This window comes from Bidens hawaiensis, unplaced genomic scaffold (genome assembly GCF_021521415.1).
Source record: "Bidens hawaiensis isolate Kalapana, Puna unplaced genomic scaffold, B.hawaiensis_p1.1 tig00000760_1, whole genome shotgun sequence".
NCBI lineage: Eukaryota > Viridiplantae > Streptophyta > Magnoliopsida > Asterales > Asteraceae > Bidens > Bidens hawaiensis.
In genome coordinates, this window is record NW_027491043.1 from 2,126,364 (window position 1) to 2,134,870 (window position 8,507).

An 8,507-nucleotide genomic window follows, 5' to 3' on the forward strand; every position below is an offset into this window, starting at 1 on the left:
CGTCAAAAGTCGCCGCTAACAGTCACCAAAATTGCCGCTAAAAACTCGTCGCTAATAACCAATTATCGCCGTTGATAGTTGAGCTCGTCGCTAATAACATGTCGCCGCTAATAGTATGCCGTCGCTAATAAATTGGTTTCGCCGCTGATAATTATGTATTTAGCGGCGACATTCCCGCTAATAGTAGCAGACATGCACTCCAGCACCTGCTCAATTTTCGAGTCATGTCCTGTCCTGTTTCCTGCATTCCATGATAATTTCCAGATTTTCGAAACCATACAATTCCAAAAATTTTCATACACATATATCATAAGGTAAAACATCGTCTAGATAGTTAATGTAAAACCAAAAAACAATCGTTTAAAACATAACAATCGTCTAGATAGTCCAAAACATTTTCATTCTTCCTCATCCATGTCATCTTGGTCGAAAAGATCGTCATTATTCCTTGATACCTTGTTCGATGAGGCCGAGGCATTATCTTGTGAGATACGAGCTAGAAATTCCGGGTCGCTAAAAATTCTATCAAGTAGAGCCTATAAGTAAAAAAGAATAATTAATTACCAACATTTTCATATATATATTTACCGGTGTAAAGAATGGCTGTGGTGTCGGCTCCTTCTCACATTGATCCGCGACACTCAAAGATACGGCCATAGAAGGTTTAGGCCCGATACCTCTCTTACAGCCGCGTCGAGGACCCAACACCTTTTCAAATATTCCGACTGCATTTGAAATTGGCTCATTAATTTCTTCAAATTCGCCTTCGCTATTAGGCTAGGTTTGCTTCTCGAACTCTCTCCTTAATTCATTCTATATTTTACAACAATATACAACAGATGATTAATATATTTGAAAAATATATTTTAATAAATATATTTGAAAAATATACTTTAATAAACGCATACGTATTGACGCTCTGCCACCTCACTATCAAAAGCGCCATCACGTCGACAATGAGATTTCTTAAAAACTTGGAGCTCGTTCAAACGCTGTATAACATTAAATATTAGATCATACAATAAATATATAATTTTTGTATGTGTGTGTAAAAATATAAATCATTACATTTTTGTAGCCATAGCTGCTATAGGATGCCGTCCCCCATCCCGGTTTGTGTATTGTTGCTTTTGTCGATTCGCTTTGTTGACCGACGACCGATTTTCATGTGACTCGGTCTTGAAAAGGTCAACAACTTTCTTCCAATTTTCTTCACTCATCTCCTTGGGGGTTTGCTCTTTGTTAACTCTAAATTAACCTTTCTAACCACAGCATTATAACGGCCTTTTGCTTTGTTTTTTCGATCACTATATCGCTTTGAGATCACAAATTCAATGCCACCCTTTAGCATATTCTTTTGAGGATCTTGCTCTATCTCTTGCAAATTGAAGTATAGCTAGGAAGTAATTAAAAGAAATTAGTTAATTAAGTAAAAAACAAATAAATAAATGAAGAATATTTAAATTAAAAATCACTTACACTAAGATGCTTTTTCAAAACATTTTTCTCTGCTTCATACACACTAACCCAACTTTCCTTATCAAAGGCGATGCTCCTCCCCATAATTTTTCTTTTAATTTAATATTTAATTTATGTAGAAGGTTATAGTTGTAATCTATACAAATTTGTGAGTATGGTAACTAGTAAATGTTGTAAGAGGTTTCAAATAACAATTTACTTATTTTTCTTAAATATTTGCAAGAGGTTACTCAATTAGGACATGAAATTATTTATATATCCAATATATGAAAACCAAAATTTTAAAATAACTATAACACATATCCAACTTATGTGGTTTATGAAAAGTAACATAAAACGAATTTTTAAAATTCTTATTTACCTTTATTTCCAAAATTATTTAACACATTTGCATTTGATCCTACCTCATAGTGTTCTAACCCTTCATACATTAGATAAAACACATATCAACACGTTTATCAACAAACAAATCTACGTTTTTTTTATTTCTTTTCTTTTTATAACAAACAAACAACCATTTTTTAATTTCAAATTTAACCATGTTTTATTATAATATATACATAATTCAAATTCCCAAATCGATAGTGTTCTATTTATATATTATCAACAAACAAATATACATCTAGTTCATTTTATTTTTAATTTCAAGAATTTTTATATAAATTACACACACACACTTCGAAATGCCACATACGTAGTACATAAATGAACCTACACACTATAAAAATTACACGTACAAAATTCAAAATACTTCCTTCACAATACATACATGAACCTACATATGATAAAAATTGCACCAGCAATTCAAAATACTACCTATGCAGTACATAAATGTACCCTAACACGATAAAATTTACACATATAAAATTCAAAATATTACTTACGCAGTACATATATAAACCTATACAATACAAAATAATAATTTCTTTATTACATATAATAAATAACGGATAATACTAATAACATACACTTGTAAAATTTTCACATAGACATTCGTGATGCCACCTACATAATACATATATAAATCCTACACAGTATAAAATGAACTTTTTTTTTATTTTTCACATTAAAGTACATATAATAAATAACGTATCATATTAATAGCTTGTAAGGCTCCGAGTCCGGTAACCTTACATTCGGGTGTTGGATATACTCATAAACACAGTTCTAAAATCAGAGTTAATTAAAACTTTTCGCAGGAATATAAAAGTCAACCATTCTTTCAAACCATCAAGTACTTGTCTTAAACAACAAAACAAAAGTCTTAACAATAAACATAAAACGACACGTGAGTCTTCTTTCTTCATATGCCAGCCTATCTGTCTCATTCTATTCACCTGTGTGCATACTAAAAGTCAGCTACGCTGAGTGAGTTCTAGTTAAGCAGTTAACATACATTACATTCATTTTTCTAACTCATACCTATATGAAGGTACGTATTACATACCTAACTTACTAACCTTTCATACATACATACATACATACATACATACATACTTTTTTTCATAATTTTACACGGTATGCCATAAACTATTTTATCTCTACCATCTCAGATATTATTAGGGTCTGATCTCTTCCGTCTCAGATATTATTAGTCTCTTTTTTCTCAAATATTGTTAGGCTCGGTCCCTCTTTCACGAATAACCATACAACCATACATACCTTGTCAAGAGACCATACATTCGTTACCATATATTCATGCATACTCTATATATCTTTATTCGTCACCTGGATCCTATTACGCTCAGAGTTAATTGTAATCCCCTTTTTTAGTTGTGCATGGCTAACTGTTTAACAAGTTATAAGTGTTAATTGTCTAGTTCTAAATATCTCATATTTTTAAGTTAACGAGACCGAACTTATTAGTTAACGAAATCGAACTTACAAGTTAAAGAAACCAAACTTGTCAGTTAACGGAACCAGACTTATAAGTTAACAAACCCTTTAAAGATCGAGCCCCGTGATTTTAGTCGAACCGAGTTTGGGTCGAGTTCCCCTTAACCATTCGACTCAAATTTGGATCTAACCCCATCTTGTTTCCGTTCGACTAGACTTGAGTCGAGTCCTGATGCTCACATTCGATCCGATCGACTAGAGTCAAACCCCTATTCCAATCGACAATAATTATTAGTAATGGATGTAAGATAATAATAGATGCGTACACCATACTTTTCAGAGATACAGTGTATGAAATCTAATAATTACACAAATGTATCATTTGAAACACAGCTGGTATATATGCGCAACAATATCGGTTGCATTATACTATTACCTGTAACACATGTAATGTAATTACAATACTTATAACAAAATACTGTACATTTACCTCTTTACAATGTTATGTCTCATGAAATTTCGTAGTGTAATTATCAATGCATGCAATACAATGTTCAAGTTTTTTTAACTTGCAATTATGCTATTTATCATTTTTTATTTTATTTTTCTTTAAATGAATTGCAGTTGATGATCCATTTAATTTTTAAAAATTTCACCATCGAAATTATCTTTATCATGAAGACTGTTCTTATTAAAGTGCTGATTACATAATAAATAAACTAAAAGAATTGAGTAAATATTATTTATGATTCACCGTAATTACAATTTAAATATACGCAGAAAGAAAAAATTAATTAACAAAATAGCATATTGCCAACAATTTAAACACAAGTTAATGTTTATTAGAATCAAACAAAACAGCATATAAACTTTTTCATAGCCTTCTTATTAAACTTCGATCTTCATGCATCTTATAAATCTGTATGAATTTTAAACGACGACTCCTACAACCATCTACTTTCTACTCCTAAAGTATTCGAAGAAAATAATCTACACCAGCCCACGCAGGATTCGAAGCATGTTCTTCTCACCAAAAGACAAATGTCTTATCACTTTGACAATGACATCTTCTAAATCTGTAGTCAAAAAAAGAATGCAATAAGCATAAAATATAACTTTTGTAAACAAGAATTTTATACACAAACTAAAGTTCATCAATTGTTGTCTTACTAATATGTTTGTATAAGATTGAGTATGGGAAAATTTTATAGTGTAAATACATTTTGAAATTTAGAGGGAAAAGAAAGGGAGCATACCTTATTTAAGACTGTGTGCACGAAGCCTTTGACGTTCAATATAAGTTGGTCGTATTCTGGCAACTCAGGGAAGAGATAGAAACCATGAAACGTATTTGGGTAGTCCACCAAGTATGTTTGTTTCCCAGATTTCTTGAGCCAGTGGTGATACCTTAGTTGCCAGTCTCGTAGAATATCAAACCCAGTCACAACAACCATGGTGGGTGGCAAACCAATTTTGGATATGTCAACAGCATTGGGTCCGCTAACATTGATGATAGGATGGTCGCGGTTGTAGGGTTCATCAAGCGGCATGAATGCGCTCCATAACCAATCTGTCCGCTTCAATGACAGGATAGGCACCGACTCATCCAGCCGTATCTCAGAATCTGTCCGCTTCTCCCCACCAAAGAATGGTTGGATCGCCACCAGCCCAATTACCTTCAAAACATTATGTTAATTAGTTGCATTATCGTTTAAAAGGAACATCTAGGTAGTTATATATTGAGTCAGTGATGTATGTAGGGACCGTACCTGCAGTTGTTGAAAGCTGAGTTGAGAAGCTCTTTGAGCAACATGATGAGTCATGTTTCCACCAGCGCTATCACCAGCGAGAAAGCAACGTGAAACAATTTTAGACAAGGGAATCGTGGAACTCAGCAAGGGTACCGCAGGTCAAATCCTATTCAAAATCGTGGAACCCAGCAGGTGACTCAATCCAATCAACATGCCCATCCAAACCGTGGGCTTAACAAATCTGCAGCCAGTCCCCTTCACGCAACCAGTGGGCGTCTAACAATCCTTGGGTAGGTTTCCCACCACCGATGTCACCTAATTGGGCTAATTACTGGGCTCCTCCACCATGCGCTTTTCCCACTCAAGGTGGTTGGGCTGCTCCGTGGGCTGCTCAATCCCAGCCAACAACACAGGCTCACTCACAACATATACGGCCCAGGCCAATTTGGCCGAAGTCAACCCTCTTGAACCTAGTGAACTCGGAGCCGCTTTCCAAGCAATGACTTTGGACCCTAGTGAGCCTCAATGGCACATGGACACTGATGCTTCTGACCACCTCACATCCGACCCGGGTATGATTTCCCAACCTAGTGTAAATTCTATCAATTCAATTTTAATTGGAAATGGCAATCGAGTCCCAGTTGTTGGATCGGGTCATACAACCCTTCCCCACTCCTCGAAACCCTTCCAACTCAAAGATATTCTTCACACCCCATCCATAATTAAAAAGCTTATTTCAGTTCGTAAATTCAGTATCGATAATTGGGTTTATGTTGATTTTGACCCATTTGGCTTTTCTGTGAAGGAATATCCAACTGGGAGGATCTTGAGCCGTCACAATAGCACCGGTTCTCTATACCCGCTCACCGCACCTGCCTCTATAGCCGCCTCTGCTTTTGTTACCCAATCGGATTCCACGTACTGGCATAATCGTCTGGGCATGTCCCAGATTTTTTAATTTCAAATAAGTTTATTCCATGTAATAAACAAAGACTTTCGTTTATTTGTGATTCATGTCAAATTTCGAAACAAAAACGTTTACCCTTTATTTTATCTAATTCTACTACTTTATTTCCTTTTGATATGTTTCATTGTGATCTTTGGACTTCACCCGTGTTAAGCAAAAATGGCTATAAATATTATCTTATTATTATCGACGATTATACTCACTTTGCTTGGGTCTTTCCCCTTAGATTCAAATCAGAAACATACTACAAATTTACCCAATTTCACAATCTCATATTTACCCAATTTAATCGAAAAATTAAGACGTTCCAATGTGATATGGGAGGGGAGTTTGACAACAACCAATTCAAAACGTTCGCATCACAACACGGGTTACAATTTCGATTCTCGTGCCCTCACACCTCCCAACAAAACGGGACGGCGGAGCGTATGATTCGTTGCATAAACGAACTTATGTTATCACTTTTGACGCATGCCTCTTTACCACCTTAATATTGGGTCGAAGAACTTCACACATCCACCTACCTACACAACATACTCCCATCTAAACTCCTTAACTTTAACACACCCACCTCCGCACTCTAAATGAAACACCCTACATATGATCACCTTCGTGTATTCGGATGTCTATGTTACCCAGACCTATCCGAAACCCGACCCCATAAACTCGCTCCCCGCTCCACTCGATGTGTGTTTCTTGGTTACCCCACCGACCACCGGGGCTACCGATGTCTTGACCTACAATCGGGAAAAATTATTATTTCTCGTCATGTAACGTTCAACGAATCCAACTTTCCCTTCTCCTCTACATATACTCCCACATCCGACTCATATTCCTTCCTTGAAACTGAACCTTCCCCTCTAATTTTCCAACAACCCACCCCTCCTACTACCCCATCATCGGTTGACCCCTCCCCCATGGCCTCATCACCTTCACCTTCAAATCAGCCAAACATCCATTCTAGTCCAAATCCCACTCCAATACATACTCCACAAACTAACTCACACATGTCACCCACTTCTACCGACCCCCTCACCTCTCACAACACTTCACCACTCAACTCACAAATAAGCCAAGCACTCACTGACCAGCCTCCATCTATATCACAACCGTTTCACCAAAGCCCACCAACCAACATTCCACAACCACCACCTCACCCAATTATCACCAGGTCTAAATTGGGTATCACCAAGCCTAAAACACCATTTAACCTCAATGTCTATTCAATTTCTCCCATCCCCAAATCCCATATCCAGGCCCAATCCGACCCCCGCTGGTCTCATGCCATGAAAACTGAATATAATGCATTGATAGAAAATCACACATGGGATCTCGTACCTCGACCGAGTGACACGCATATTATAAGGTGCATGTGGCTATTTCGCCACAAATTTCATGCAAATGAGGCACTTGAAAGGTACAAGGCACAATTAGTTGTCAATGGTAAATCACAACAGGTTGGTATTTATTGTGATGAAATGTTTAGTGCGGTTGTAGAACCGACTACAATCTGAACAGTTCTAAGTCTAGCTTTGTCACGCTCATGGCCAATACACCAACTCGATGTTAAGAACGCATTTTTACATAGGGATTTAAATGAAACAGTGTTTATGTTCCAACCACCAGGTTTCGTTGACCCAAAGAACCCAACACATGTATGTTTGTTGAAGAAATCCTTATATGGACTTAGTATCATCGATTTGCCACTTTTATAACAAAGTGCGGATTTAAAAGCTCAACATCTGATAGTTCGCTGTTCATTTATAAGCAAGGTAGCGACATGGCTTACTTATTACTATATGTGGATGACATTATATTAACAGCATCAAGTACACCACTACTTCGTCATTTCATTACTACGAAGTCTCGCGAATTTGCAATGACCGACCTTGGTCGGCTCCATCATTTCCTCGGCATCGAAGTACTACATCAGCAAAATGGTTTGTTTCTTACTCACGTGCATATGCCAATGATATTTTGGCCCGGGCCAACATGAATGATTGTAAACCGGCTAACACCCCCACCGATACTAACTCGAAACTAAGTGCTAACATAGGGGTGTTACTTAAGGATGGTTCCCTATACTGAAGTCTCGCTGGGGCACTACAATACCTAACCTTTACGCGACCAGACATCACATATGCCGTGCAACAAATCTGCTTATTCATGCATGCGCCACGTGAACCGCACTTCAACTTTCTTAAACGCGTCCTCCGGTATCTCAAGGGCACATTAGATTACGGTTTACACATATCTCCCTCCAAATCCACTTCCTTAACAGCATACTCTGATGCAGATCGGGAGGGGGGGGGGGATGCCCGGACTCTCGACGCTCCACATTGGGCTATTGTGTTTTTCTTGGGGACAACTTGGTATCCTGGTCATCAAAACGACAACACACCATCTCTCGCTCCAGTGTAGAAGCGAATATCGGGGTGTCGCCAACACCGCTGCTGAACTTACATGGATACGTA

At 37.2% G+C, this 8,507-nt stretch overlaps 1 pseudogene; it reads right to left on the reverse strand.

Annotated features, from left to right (window-relative positions):
- Positions 1–4,385: 4,385 nt before the first annotated feature.
- LOC143534755 (putative carboxylesterase 18 pseudogene) lies at positions 4,386–5,138 on the reverse strand (annotated as a pseudogene).
- Positions 5,139–8,507: the final 3,369 nt, after the last annotated feature.